The sequence below is a fragment of the Lycium barbarum genome, chromosome 7 (genome assembly GCF_019175385.1).
Source record: "Lycium barbarum isolate Lr01 chromosome 7, ASM1917538v2, whole genome shotgun sequence".
NCBI lineage: Eukaryota > Viridiplantae > Streptophyta > Magnoliopsida > Solanales > Solanaceae > Lycium > Lycium barbarum.
The window spans coordinates 75952457-75969015 of record NC_083343.1 but is presented as its reverse complement, the minus strand read 5'-3'; positions in this window follow the sequence as shown (position 1 = coordinate 75969015).

Genomic DNA, 16559 nt, shown 5'->3' with positions numbered 1-16559 from the left:
CGATGTAGCATTATGCATTTCTTTACGGATTCATACTATTACAGCTTTTTACTTGAGTTAAGAAAGATGAAAATAATGTTTTGAATGGCCTTCATTTTGCACATCATTTCACGATTAAGAGTCCAGTAAGACTATGAGTATAATGAGAACTAGCGGGTTCGCTCGGCTCTAAGTGAGGGTCGGGTGCCCATCATGCCCTATCAGAATTAGGGTGTGACAAAGTGGTATCAGAGCAGTTCGTCCTCGGGGTTGTCTGCAAATTCGTGTCTACTGGAGTCTTTTTTATTCCATTCATTTATCCAGTCTATGTCCATCTTTTATTCTGTGCACGAGGGATCTCATGCTACTCCTATATCCTTCGGAAAACACTACTTCTACATAACCCCTTTCTCATTTTCGAAACATATTCTGTTCATCTCTATTTTTTCTTATCATACCAGTCATTTCTGGCATTCATTCTGTCTTGTTGCTCATCTTCCTTTAGGTTGGTCTTTCACAATTTTGTCACTTGTATTACTCGTTTTCCAAGCTATACATGTCATAACGCATCGCTATACTGTAATCCCACTCGCTTTCTTCCTATCTTCTTCTTTCAATTAACTTCTTCCCTTCCTGTGCTCGCTTTCACTTCTGTTACCAATTGACTTTTATTCTAAACTTTCCCTATAGGGTTTGGTAAGTCTTTCTTATTCGTTTTATATTTGCTTTTCCGTTTCACACTAATCACATCATATTCTTTAGTTACTTCCTTGCTAGGCTTTACTCACTTCTACAACAATCCTTATGGTATTCATATTATATCCTGTTCGTAATCCATCCTATAACGTAACACTTCTTAACCTTATTCACGATTCTTACTATGTTTTAATTACACTCTATGGACTAGGCGTACTTAACCCTTCACTCTTTCTGATCAATCTTATCCTTAATATTTCACAAGCTGTCTTATCAATACCTTCATGATTTGTCTTGATTCTTCCTCCTCCGTACTTTTATCTCAATCATACTATTACACCTTTTAACTGTAAACTTTTCGTAATTTATCCCTACTTATCGGTTCACTCGATACCTTAATAAAATGTTTTGTTAAGAGTTTCCACCTTTTCTAAATCATCCCTTAGTATCACAAGCCCTTCCGAATCATCCAAGCATTTCACCAACAACATACGAAATACATGATCCTAAATAGCCCACAAGTTTGAGTTTCCCTACCACAAATTCCATCTCTAATTAGTTGATTAAGAACTAATAAAATGTTACTATGAAGCATCCTCCAACCATCACCAGAAGAAAACTAGAATCCGACAAGCACCACGGGATTTCTTAGTGCTTGATTCACATGGTTTACCTCCAGGTTCATTCTTGAGTCGTGAACGAACCATTTAGTTCACAAACTGCTTGTTGTATGCTTTGTACTCTTCCAATAGTGGAACTTAATTGCTGGACGGTTTTGCCCTTCACCCTAAGCTTTTTCTAAGGCAAAATGTGGCTGGACAATATTCGGGTCCGTCCAAATGAATTCCAAACATTGCTGCTCATATATATATATATATATATTTTTATTTGTTTTTTGAAATAAACTTTCCCAAGTAAGAATGGTGCCCCTTACGGATGACATGGAGGGTATCTCTTAAAGCTTTAGTCTAACATAATAAATTTACCCTATCGGTATCAACCTTCAAAACATATTATGAACCTATATCTCATTCTCTCTTTTCTATTTCTGGGAAAATTTGGGCTGAGTTTCCTCTATACTTCTTACTATCCCAGAACCTGCACGCAGGAAATACCAACAATGCCTCACAGGGCCAACATTTATACGCATATATCATATCGTATCATAGCCACACAGGGCTCCCAATTTACAGAAAAAGTATAAAAGTATCGGGACTTACCTCACATATCGCACCTCAAGACGTACCTGATCCTCTAACGATCTGTTCTGTTATACCTTCCTATCCACCTTCTTTTTCATCCTCCAACTTTACATTTCAATCATATTTCATATTCTTAACTTATCCAACATGCTTCGTTCGCACCGTTACTTACCTCTGTACTTTGTAACTGCCAATATCATCGGTCGCTTTCTTCTGTCGATGTCGTTCTTCTGCTGGAATCAAAGGTTAGTATAAGGAATTTCATTTCCTATGGCTGGGCTCTATCGCACGATCTTAGTTATGAAAGGAATGTAACATCCTAAATGTCCTGTAGCTTCCTGTTTATAGATGTGGTACACAACACACCAATAAAAAAGACTCTACTAGACACGGTCTGTAGACAGTCCGAGGACGAACTGCTCTGATACCACTTTTGTCACGACCCAACCTCGTAGGCCGCGACTGGTGCCCGACCTGGACACCCGTATACGTACCTATCAGCTAAAACTATGACAATACGGAAACTTATAAAGGAACTGCAAAATTCGTAACATCGTCACATATGTATATACTTCCAGATCACTGTCTCCTGAGGAGTCACAACTAATCATATCATGAAATAATACGCAAGCCGACAAGGCTGCCATCACATATCAATATCATATGCAAGCTGACAAGGCTGCCACTATAGACGACCATCATACCACAGCACATCGTATAGACACAGCTGAACAGAACCCATACACAACCCACACATATGTCTACAGACCTCTAAGAGTACGAATAGCGAAATATGACGGAACAGGGCCCCGTCGTACCCCTGGATAACATATATATATATATATATATATATATATATATATATATATATATATATATATATATATATATATATATATCATAAGATTCAAACTAAAAGTCTAGACTCCGGAACAACGGAGCTCTCCAAGACAGCAGAAAGGGAATCCTAAGCTGGCGGATCACCAGAGCGAGCATCTGCACCTGCGGGAATGAAACGCAGCCCCCCGAAGAAAGGGGTTCAGTACAGAATATGTATTGAGCATGTAAATCATGAAATACCATAAACAGGATCATAACTGAAATAAGAAGTACAGAAAATGAGTACAATAATCAGATTACCAAAATACATGCTTTTGAAACATAAATCATGCATGTCAATATCATATATCATATCCGGCCCTGTTATGGGACTCGGTGAACATGGTCGCCACCCCGTCTTTGGCGCCATAACACAGCATACTCCAGAATATTGTATAACTCCGTAACACAGCATAACTTCGTAACACAGCATCACTCCATAACACAACATAACACCATAACACAGCATAACGCTATAACACAGCATAACACCATAATATATATATATACCGTACCCGGCCCTCTAGTGAGGGACTCGGTGAACAATGCAGTGGAAGTGTGCACGATAACAGATCCTGGCCCGGGACTCAGTGAAAGACATATTGAGGCATGTATGAGCAGAGTAGTGAGAAACAATATGCAATTTAAAAACATTTTCGAAGACTCAATAGAATAGTCAACACGAATTACCATTTGAAAATCAGGACAATAGTCGTATCAAATACCTTTCGAATGTCACTCGGAACATATTCAACATCCCTTGAATGTCATCATAAGTATATCACAAAGCCCTAAGGATCATAGACATTTGTCACTACAGTATGAAACACCTTATAGAAGTCCCGTCACTAGTTATCATAGAGTTCCTAAGAATAGGAACGGATATCCAAAGTCTATGAATAGAGTTACCCCAAAGTTCATATCATTTATCACTTAGATCTAGGACATGCCAAAAGAAAGAAGGGACAACTTTACATACCTGTTAGCGGCTATTCGCAACCCGTTCGTTTCGTCGCTCTTTTAGCCTATTTAATATAAGAGTAACGATATCGTTAGTAACTATATTCTCTAGTCCACAAATCTATATCCCATTTCTTATAGAACCTATATTTCAGCTTATATATTCTCATTTAGGGTTTTCTATTATCTAAAGATTTAGCGAAAATCCAGCAGCACTTCCCCTATATATTCGCCTATCCCAAATTTCTAATTGTCCTCCTGTCAACACAGAAATACCAACAACTACGATGTACATATAAAATTCTTACAATCCAGCCGATAACAATTCTAACAGCCCAATAATCCTTCTTAACCCTTTTCAACTCACAATTTCGCATAACAACGATTTTATGCATTTTCTTAATTCCAATTTCGTCCAATCCAATTTTAGTAACTCCATTACAACTCTATTAACACAAGGACACCATAAAACAAGAAAATCTTACCTTAATTTTCTTGGAGGAATTTCTACTCTTAATTGCTCCAATTTTGCAATTTCTTCTTCCCCGGTTCAATGTCCAACGTTGCTATCACCTCCTTGAACTTGGAAATTAACTTGGAAATATATATTTTTTTTAAAAAAAAAAAACAGCCAGCTGGCCGTGAGCACCCCCCAACCTGCCATGGCCGTGAGCTTCATAAGCTTCCACGGCCATGGCCAAATTCTCCCTCATTGTCCCTTAATCTAGCTTAGTGTTTGGATGAAGCAATTCATCAAAAGAAGACTTTTATAGGCTGCCCCTCAACCTTCCACGTGCCCCTCCATGGTGAGTCACCATATCATTTTTCTTTTTTTTTTCTAATTTATGAGTGGGGCCCACAATTAAATTAAATTAATTAATCAAATTAATCACTAATTCTTACTTAATAATCTAGTCACAATTAATTAATTCCTAATCTCCAATAATAATATTTTTACACTAAATAAAATTTATAAACAATTTATGTAATAATCAAAATTGAAAGTTAAAGGTTCCTATTTCGTGTCCGAAAATAATTTCGCCTTTAACTTGACTCGATTTGCTTGCGAATAATTCGACGTATAAATATACGGGGTATAACAAAGGTGTTGGGTAAAAAGAAGTGGAAGGACGGGATTAAGTTAGGAGTATCGTTGACAACCACAAGAGATGAGTTAAATGTTGTTGGATTGAAAGTAACGGTAATTATGAGATCTACATTGATATGGTAAAGAAATATACTAGAGTAAATTAGGGAGACTGGTAGTACTAAAACATGACATAGAAAGAGAAAAGGGTAACTCCAATAGAGTTCGATACGGGAGTATTAATTGGATGGATAAGCACAAGATACAATAAGTTTATTAGCAAAATCGAGTAACAGCATGATTGAGACAGGGGTATGAAGTACGAAGGGTTATAAGGAATGTGGATTCCTAGATAAGACAACTCATGAGGTGAGTGTAATAGAGCTGATTAGAAAGAATAACAGGTTAAGTACGCCTACTCCACGAGGTTTATTCCATTTTATACGCAGGCTTGCGAACGAGATTAAGAAGTGGCACTCTATAGAGATGGTTATGATCAGGATATAATGAGGATATAGCAAGAACTGTGATACAATGTAAGTAAAGTATAGCGAAGAAATGACTGAAGATGCGGCATGTTCTATACGAATAACGAACGAATGCAAGTGTGAAATCAATTAGCGAGCCATGGGGCAGTAGATAAGGAAGCTTATAAGACCCTGTTAAGAAAGGGGATCAACATAGTAAGGATGAGAAGGGATGATTAGAATGAACAGAATAAGTTAGGGGGGCGAAGAATGGATTGTACAAAAGTAGTATATTCTAAAGGACAAAGCGGTACTAAGTTAATAATAGGGTTCCTCGTGCGAAGAATAAAGGATTGATTATAAAATGGGAGGAAATAAAATAAATTGAGGAGGAAAGTGTGTAAAGGAATAAGTGGGAAAGAAAAAAAAAATGTGGCCATAAGTTGTGAGTTTACCGAACGACGATAAAGCGATAAAGCAGGGCTATCATCAATGACAAATACAATATGATTATGATTGATTTTTAAATGAATGTTGAGTGCAACACAAGAGTAAAAGAGTATGGGACATAAGGGGTATTAGTTGTGAATGAGACTTATATCCTTGAAATAAAGATGCTGGATTTAAGGGAAAATGCATTTTCCATTACCATAAGTCCACTACGGGAAGGAAAAGGGAAGACAACGTTACAAGTGAACTTTGAGCACCGAAGAATAGGGAAAGTGACATTGCATGGATGGTATGGACAACTAGACATACTACTATTGTGAGCATCCCTATGGGACAAAAGTTGTTAATTGGAGCAGATGTAGACATTAACTCATAACTACCAATGAGCTAAGTAAAATACATCCTTGTTTGGATTGCTATGTCGGTTGTATTACTTGATTACAAAACTGCGAGATGAGTATGTTAAGATTTCACACATGAATTACCGCGGCTATAAATTATGGGAAATGACATGAATATGAGGCGGTATAACGAGGGAATTAAGGAAAAGGATATATGAATTCAAGATTTGAAAGTGAGGAAACGGATTACATAATGGTAGAAGTAAGACCCTTAAAGTGGGGAAGCGAGTGAGGAAAATACCAGTATACAGATTGAAACGATGAATCTTAAGATGTGATAGATATAGACTCTAAAATGAAAAGTGAGAGTTATGTGGAAAGGAGTCTAATAGCTAGTGAATAAATGAACATGAATTGAGCGAGTATCTGAGACTGTACTGTAAATCATTCGTGAAGACCTTGAACAACATGACATTGAGAGTAAATAACTCAAGGGATATGGTAAAAGATAGTGATGCTATACTAGAATAGAGGTAAAGGCACTAACAGTAGAGTCGTTGTTAATGATATTGCTATTATAAGTGACAATTAAGAAGAGACCTAAAGTTTTCTATAGTAGGACGTAAGATGTGATAATCAAGGGACAAATAAAGGAAAGAAAAGAGTATGACGAGATAAGTTACTACAGATAGGCAAAAGAGTTTTGATATGTATGACACCGAGCCTTGACATGGCCGGGTATGCGAAACCACCGAACCTTCAAGGTCGGGTATGCTATGAATATGAATATGGACATGAATATGTATACAAATACGGATACAAATATGGATACGAATATGGATATATGTATATGTATAGATATATATGTACACAAATCACGCAAGAACGATTATGTAACTTGCAAGTATTTATACGTCGCAAATGAAACCAATTAGTACTTAAAAAGAGGAGTAAGAGGTAGACTAGAATAGTGTGGACATGATACTCTGGGTCAGTTGAAGGAAAATATATAGTGAATTAAGTTGAAATGTTGAGTTGGGATTATCGTTAAGGATAAATAGGACAATTACTCGGAATATTATATATAAGCACATGCTATATGCTTCCTACGGTAGCCCTGGGGTGTGACAATTTATGAATGCAATAAGATCACTGCATGAAGGGGGGGGGGGGGAGGGGGGGGGGGTCTTACCAAAAGAATATTACGCCTTGGAACTTTCATTTTTGTATCATTATGGTTATAGCAAATTTCCGATAGTTTACCAAAGGGTTATGAAATTCTAAAAAATTATGAGGCCTTTGATGAGTCGACGATAAACACCTATGACAGGACCCCTCGGATTAAATTTGTCTAGACTCTACAGATGTGAATCAATACCATTAACATGGTTATATGGAAGAAAGGAAGTGAAAAAGATTTGCAAACCATGTGAAACTTAATACTATTATTGAGCAAGAAAAAGGACTGATGAGTCCAAGTACCAACGAGGGTCATAGTAGGAAAGTGACTCACTTATATCTCTTGAAAGGATATTTTTGAGGAATCGAGGAAGTAGTGCACCCGAGAGTCATTACTAAGAAGAAAAATCATTTTCAACTATTCAAAGGGAATGTTATAGATAGTGCGTGCTAGAGGACTAAAATGATGGCCCCCAAAAGCGGTTCAAGATTAAACGCTATTGCCCCAGGTATGCAATGCAATACTTTACTTTTAATGCTTTTGGTTGCGTATGGCCATACTGTGGGTTGTGATGTTGTAGCGCTGAGTGGCAGTGTATTTTGGACCGTTGTGACAGGATGGTAGTGTTATATTATGGGGAAAACTTTGGCGAAATTTTCGTAGAATCCCCGATAGCTTAACATTCGAGGACGAATGTTTTTAAAGGGGGGAAGAATGTTACACCTCGAAAAACATTTCGCTGATGCACAGTGGATAGACTAACGAAGGTCACGAAGTATACGATATTTCAATAAGTAAGAAATACCATTTATGATTCTAATTAAGATTCCAAAGACGTTTGAAGCAAGAGAAGAAAGTTCATGGATAAAGGCGATGTATACAATGTGTTTCGGAGAGATTTTCCAAAGTACCGGACTAATGATGTCTTAGAAGAATAATTATAACGTCCCTTAGATTTGCTAATGAAGTGTTAAATAAGTGTTAAGAAGGTTCATAAGGATTGGGAATCAAACGAGTCGACGAGAACGAGTTTTGAAAAACTGTGGATTGTACGGTCCACTATACGGATCGTATAAAAGATACTGGCCATATGTATGGCCGAATAACCTGTCCAGAGAAGAGCCTCTGCTGGAACCACTATACGGTCACACATACGGACCGTATAAATTGTACGGACCGTATGTGTGTCTGTATAAATGTGTCGGGACAGCATTTTGAGTTTTAAATAAGGGACCCAAGATCATTATTTTGATTTCCCATCTTCTCATTTTCCTCTGCTTACCTCAAGAACTCTGTCGAACACTCTCTACACTTCCCATACAAGAATCCAAGAGAAATCATGGATCAACTTAATCGAACCAAAGAAATTAAGTGCAAGAAGCTCACTAGGGTTCATCCAAGACAAGAAATCTCTTTGGAAGTGGAACTAGGGCTTTGCTCAAGTGAAGTGTCTCCACCCAAAGCTCATTCCCACAATATCAAAGGCAAGTTTTATGATTATTTCATGTTGTTTAGGGTATTGAGACGTTGAAAGACTTGGATTATGAAAGGAGGTAGAAGAGGGGTCATAAATACGAGAATAGTGGCACTTTTGAGTAGTAGCTTGAAATGAATCATGATTGTTCATATGTTGTGATTATAATTATGTTATAAATGATGATAAGAACAAGGGAGACATATTATATGAGGACGAATGTAATGTTGTATTATGACCATGGTTAGGGGTGCCTTGAAATGGAATTGGGAGAATTTAGTAATGTGTGGTTGATGAAGATTGTTGATTATGAGATTATGAATGTTATTATAGTCGTTTGGTAGTTTTTATATTATATGGAGAAAGTTGTAGGAACAAAGGAAATGCTGCCCAATTTTCGTTAGCTTTAGCCTAAGCTTAAGTATGCTCCGAATGTCTAATCTTAGTAGGAATTCTCTTGAATGTAGAATCGTGAACATTGGAAGGAAGCATTAAATTGAGAAGGTCAAAGAGACAAAATGGTATGTAAGGCTAACCCTTCTTTCTAAAGGCATGTTTCCATCATTTTGCGTCTATATGAGACGTTCACGCTATTTCTATTTTTATAAAGGCCATAACCTTATGACCCTCGAGATTCTCTTGATATTGTTGACAACGTTTCTTGTGATGATAATGATAATGATTATGATGATGAGATCAATTATAGATATGCCATCTAAGATATTCAAAATTCCCAAATCTAAGAGACATTAGGAGTTCATAAATTACAATATTCTTGAGATACTTTGGCAGAAGCTCCTAAAAGTGATGATGATAATGATAATAGTGATAATGATAATGATGATGACGAAAATAGTGATGATGATTATGATGACGATGATAATAGTGATGACGATAAAGATGATGGTGATTCAATAGAAATCGGGAGTTTATAGACTTTGTGTCACCTCGATAGTGTTGAAATGTTTATCCCGGATACATCTGTATGTTATAAATGTATGAATGCTATGTTGTGACACCGATCCTATATGGCCGGGTATGATATCTATTACGCACGCACCACTGCAGTTGGGTACGTATAACACTGAGCCATGGTAGGGCCAGGTACGGATACCACTGAACCTTGGTAGGGCCAGGTACGTGTAACACCAACCTTTATTATTACTGGGTACGTAAGACACCGAACTTAGATGGTCGGGTATGATACTACTATGTATTCAAATGTTTGAAAAGGAAGTTCTCTAGTAGAAAGAGGATAAGTAAGTATAACGAGCATCGCTAGAGGTATACCTAGCTCTCTCTCATTTCATAACTCGTCAATACTATGTTATTTCATATGTTTTCATTATGCTATTAATTATGCTTTACATACTCAGTACATTGTCCCTACTGACGTCCCTTTACCTGGGGGCGCTGTGTTTCATGCCACACAACCCCATATTGCTTTGCAGGAAAGTTGTCCAGGAGTTTGAATATAGGATGTTCCAGGTTGTTAGTTGGATTGGTAGACTCCATTTGGTTCGGAGTGATACCGCGTCGGAGTATGTTCTCATGAGCTGAGTCACGCACATTATGGGTATGTTGGGGTCCTGTCCCAACATAGGTTTTGATATCATATCTTATGTTAGAGTCTTTTGCAGACAGAGTCATGTATACAGTACATTATCCTTGTAAGCAGCTATGCAAGCCGATGTAGCATTATGCATTTTTTTACGGATTCATACTATTACAGATTTTTACTTGAGTTAAGAAACATGAAAAGAATGTTTTGAAAGGCCTTCATTTCGCCTATCATTTCACGATTAAGAGTCCAGTAAGACTATGAGTATAATGAAATCTAGCGGGTTCAGTCGGCTCTAAGTGAGGGTCGGGTGCCCATCATGCCCTATTAGAATTAGGGTGTGACAATAATATATAGAAAAATAAAGCTTCTTGGTGATACAAGACCTAGTTGTGAGGCGTACTTGCTATACAAGGAAGTAAAGAGGGACATAGACTCTTATATTGGTTGAGACAGTTTGTATGATTCATTTCATGGTTGATTTGATCTAAGTCTTGATATGACTTGTGGCTTTGTGACTTGTACCTTCACTTTTGCTTTATTGGATTGCATTGATTTACCATGTTTACACTAATTTATGCATTCATACACTCATACATGATGGAAATGGTTCGGAACCGATTCATGAAAACTTGTGGCATGATGCCTCTTGTTTGACATTAATATTGTTAATTGTTCATAGTCCATAATTACTAATGAACTGGAATACGTTAAGACATACATTGTGATGTAAAATTAGTGAAGAAGTTAATATAATCTTCTTGTTGAACTTATGATACTATTTGATACATGGTACTTAATGAATTGATCATTGAGAGTGATGTGATAGTATTACTATATGAATAAAAAGGCACATTTGACCGGGGGTGATGATGTGACCTAGATATGAGCTTGTGGTCCGAGGTTCGTTCCGGAAATGAGGGATGCATTGATATGGCCCGCGTCTGAGGTTTCATTCCGGAGCAGTGGATTTATGGCTCGGGTCTGAGGAGTATTTCGGAATGAGTGGTACATGGACACCATGGGTCCCCTGCAGGTCATGACTACTGAGCAATGACATCAGTTAGCATGTATGCGCAGTTTGAGTGATTGGCCAGTGCATGGCATTGCGTTACATTGCACGTCATCATATTTTGCATTGCATATCATTAAATTTTATTTTGCATTATTATATGCTCGTTGTTTCTGATTTTGGTATGGATGTTGAATGCCTATTGTAATAGAATGATGACCATTGACTGAGTTAAATTGTGGATGTTATATCCCGTGTTTTCACACGTTTGGAAAAATTCGATAAATAATGGATTCTTGAGATACGAGGTCAAATTTGATATTTTGTTGAACGTAGGAGTTATGCATGAAAGAATAGAGTCATGAAAGTGTGGGACAAGGTTAAGGGTAATTTTGGAATTTTGGAAATTAGTTTCGGGAATTATAAAATACGATCCATAAGTTATTGGGCTCAAAAATTGAATTGTAAGTGAGGCCCAAAAAGGGGTGTATGGCCGGCAACATTAGGCCATGATCCAAGCCCAATTTTAGTTGGTCATGTGCTTGGTCATGTGACCAAGCACTTCAACTACATATACCATAGAAGACTTAAGAAATTAGAGATAAGAACAACAAAAAAAATAGAAGGAGAGAAAGAAGACCATTTCGGGTTTGAGGTGCAAAAATAACCACCATAAATATTGTTCTAAAAATTCAATTCTTGTTGTTTTCCTACTAAGTCAAGGTTCCTTTGCATGTTGGTATAGTTGGTTTGGAGTGGGAAGCATTAGATTCCTCAAAGTGAACACAAGTTCAAGTGAAGAAGACTTGAAGAAAAGGTAAGAATTTCTACCTTTTTATTGTGTTATGAAGTTTTGATTGTGTTGTAGTATATAGAAATGTGTTGATTGTATGGAAAAATGGAAGTTTGCAATGTGGGTTTGGTATATGGCTTGTAGCCGTGTGTATATATATGTTGTATAGCCAAGTTGTGTTGAATTTATGTTATATTCTAGTTGTAATTGTGATGAAATGCATATGGGAATTGAAAGTTGGATGAATTTAGTTGATATGGAAAAATAAGCATATGGCCGTGTGGTATATTTGGCTTGGGAATGAAATGGATTAAGTTTGTTTAGTGTATTGGAGTGTTGTTGTAATGCTTGGCATGGAAATGAAGTTAGAATGATATAAGTTTGTATTGAATTGGAATGTAAACACTTGTGTCGTTTTAGTATGATTTTCCGACATTAAGGAAATGAAGTTGTTTGGTTGTGAATTAAGATGATCATTGATGAATTTGGAAGTTGGAAACTTGTTATGAAGTTGTATGCCAAAGATTTGGTGTTTTGCATAAGTTATGATTTTGGCGGAAAGTTGTAGATTATGTATATCGAGTGTATATCTTAAGGAAAATGATATGAAATGTCTCTAAATCTATATTGTGATGATCTTGAGTGATAATGGATGTGAAATCATGATGTTAGTTCGAAAGTTTGGGTTGAATTGAAGATTATGTCAACTTGTGAGAAAAATGACTAGTTGAAGGATATTTATGTTTTTAATGTTCATTGTTGATATTGTTGTTGTCGTTTGGGTTGTTGTTGATGATTTATAGCCGAGTTGAATTCTCGGGGTGCTATATGTATAGGGGAAGTGCTACCGAAATTTCGGTAGCCAAATATGCATTAAGTTGGAACTTTGGTATTCATAGCTTACAATTGGTAAACTGGACCAATTGCAGTTTTTCGACGAAACGGGAAGTGAATTTGGAAAGGCTTAAGGAGCGTGAAAGGTATGTAAAGCAACCCTATTTCTTCCCTTGGCATGCCCTTAGTGAGTTAGGGTCGGATCCGGGCCTCGAAGGACCTCTTGGCCCTCGGAATCCGCAAGACAAAATTTCAGTTTTTCCTTCAGTAGAATTGAATCATTTTTGATACGTTTTTTCTGGAATTATGCAATTTTGCTCTAAATTACTCAGAAAGACATAGAATGTCTGTATAACCTTTTTAGGTGATACTATATGCTTAGAGGGCACAATTTGAGCCCGCCGCCTTATTTGTCCCGAGGCGGGCCCACTATTTCCGGTTTTGCCCTTAATGTACTAAAGCTTCCTTTTTAAGCGATTTTTGAAAGAAATGTTTTGATTACCCTACTAATCGCTTAACAAATATTGTTTTAAATATTCTATTAAATATTATAAATTATTTTGACACTCGGAATGACTTCAGGAAGGTCATATTTCTGTAATTTATTATGATGTCCGAAATGCATCTATTATGATCCCGTCCGACTTCATTGGATTTGTTTATCTTTGATATGCCTCATCGAGTCTTTGAAACCATTTATGATATTTTTAAATTGCATTAGTCTCTCACTACTCCATTCGTGGATGTCCAAATGTTTCCCACACTGAGCCCGGGCCAGGATATGTTGTCAAGCGTGATTCTCTGCATTGTTCGCCGCGCCCCGGTGTGAGGGGGCAGGTATACGCGTACATGGGTCTGTGGAGTATGATGTGCCATGTCCGCCTATTCTGATCTGATCTGTTATGGCCATTCTGATATGACATTTTATGATACGGGGCCACGCCCCTTTTTTCAGATTCCTCTGTATTGTGGCACCAGTGTCGGGAGGGTGACCACGTTCTGTCTGCCGAGTCCCGTGGCAGGGGCCAGATATGATATGACATATGTTTCTGTACACATTCTGTCTGTTTTGGGAAATATGCATTTGACACTCTGGATTTTGTACTCATTTTCTGTAACCATTATGATTTGACTTCTGTGATTCCGCTTTACATATTCAGTACATATTTCGTACTGACCCCCTTCCTTCGGGGGCTGCGTTTTCATGCCGCGCAGGTACAGACGACAGGTTCGCTGATCCATCTGTTTAGGATCCCACTTCTGCTATTTTGGGGCGCTCTCTTCTTCAGAGCCCATCTTTTGGTACAGTCTGTCACTGCTATCTGGATATGTACTTTGGTCTGGGTATGACGGGGCCCTGTCCCGTCGTATGATTATGATATGTTCTGTAGAGGTCTATGGATACATCTGTGTGGGTTCTGTACATATGTTTGGGATACTTTGTTCTATGATGGCCTTATCGGCCTATGTGTGCCAAGTCTGCTTTTCTGTTAAATTCTGTAGCGTCCACTGATATTATTATTATTATATTATTATTCTGTTAATATGCTAATTTGGGTATCGGGTACGTATAGGTGCCCAGCTCAGGCACTGGTCGCGGCCCACGGGGTTGGGTCGTGACAAAAGTGGTATCAGAGCGGTTCGTCCTCGGATTGTCCACAGACCGTGTCTAGTAGAGTCTTGTTTATCGGTGTGTTGTGCACCACACCTATAAATAGGAGGCTACAGGGCATTTAGGATACTACCCTTCTTTCTGTATTAGATCGTGCGATAGAGTTGTGTTATCAGGATGACCCCTCCCTAACGAGTGGCTATGTTTGCAGATATGCCTCCAAAAAAGGCAACAACGGCCCAAAAGGCCAAGTCAGCAGCCTTGGGAGAGACTAGCCGGGTCCAGAGGACTACCAGGGCCCAGGCACATATTGCTCAGGAGACTTCGCCCCAGACAGAGGGTTCTTCTACACCGCCACTCGTGGAGGATATTGGGGCAGCCGTAGCTGCAGATCGGGGGGCGGCTCCACCGCCAGCTCCCGCAGTTCCAGTACCTGAGCCTCCAGCTCCGCGGCCAGGCACTGAGGATCAGTCTATGAGGGAGGCAGTCCAGTTGCTGACGAGACTTGTGGCAGGGCAGGTTCAGGGGCATGGACTGGGAGGTGACCGGGCAGTCAGGCGTGATAGTTCGAGAGCCCGTGAGTTTTTGACTTGTAGTCCTCCAGAGTTCTTCGGGACAAAGCCCGAGGAGGATCCTGAGGAGTTTATTAGGAAGATGCGACACACTCTAGATTTGATTAATGCTTCCGAGACAGAGTCAGTCGCGTTAGCTTCGTACCGGTTATATGATGTGGCGGCAAACTGGTACGAGTCATGGGGGCTATCCAGGGGGGACGACGCTCCTCCAGCGGTTTGGGGCGATTTTTCTCAGGCATTTCTTGGACATTTTCTGCCCCCAGAGTTGCGACGAGCCAGATCTGATAGATTCTTATTGTTGAGGCAGAAGGGCCGCAGTGTCCGGGACTATAGTTTGGAGTTTGATTCCTTGGCCCGATATGCACCTTCTGTGGTGGCTACTATGGCGGACCGGATGCACAGATATATTGTGGGGCTGGACCGGTATTTTGTTGATAGCTGTTTAGTATTGGCTGCTCAGCCCGGTATGGACATTGCCCGTATTCAGGCCCACGCCCAGGGCATGGAGGATCGGGGCAGAGGAGGACACCAGCCTGACAGGGGCCAGGATCGGAGACAGCCCAAGAGGGCCAGGTCATCTGGAGATTTTCGGGGCAGACAGCCCCAATAGCCGCAGCAGCCTAGCAGATTTTCATCTCAGCCGGCGCAGAGCGCACCTCCCCAGCCTACCGGTCGCATATTTGATAGCCCAGGGTATTCAGGAGCAGGCCAGAGCTCCAGGGCTTCAGGTTCACGGACAGATAGGGGTTCTGGTCAGATGAGGCCACCCAGGGTTCAGTGTTCTTTTTGCGGCAGATACCATACGGGAGAGTGCTACAGAGCCACCGGTGCATGCTTTTCTTGTGGTCGTCAGGGCCATTCTGTAAGAGATTGCCCGTATAAGGGTAGTTCGGGTGGTGCAGCGCAGCCTACCGGATCAGTCGCTGGGTCTTCATCTTCGTCGGTGGCTATGCGCCCTACAGGGCAGGGTATTCCAGCGCCAGCGGGTCGCGGCAGAGGCCGTGGTGGAGCTTCTGGTATTAGCGGTCCTTCGAACCGCATTTATGCTTTGGCCAGTCGCCAGGATCAGGAGGCATCTCCCAATGTCGTTACAGGTAGTTTATTGGTCTTCTCTCGGTCTGTGTATGCATTAATTGATCCAGGTTCGACTTTATCATATATTTCACCCCTTGTTGCTGGAAAAATTGGTATTATGTCTGAACCTATAGAGCCATTTGAGGTAGCCACACCGATCGGGGACTTTATTGTAGCGAAACAAGTATATAAAGATTGTTCCGTAATTGTTTGTGACCGTGACACTTGTTACATCCGACATTTTTGGTTTATTCGAAAAATTCAAGATAAATGGACTTGTGATGAATAAGGCCACAATTGGACATTTCTTGGTATGGATGTGTAGGGTATGAACACAATGGTGTGGAATTACGAAAGGTGGCCAAGGGCAACAATTGGAATTT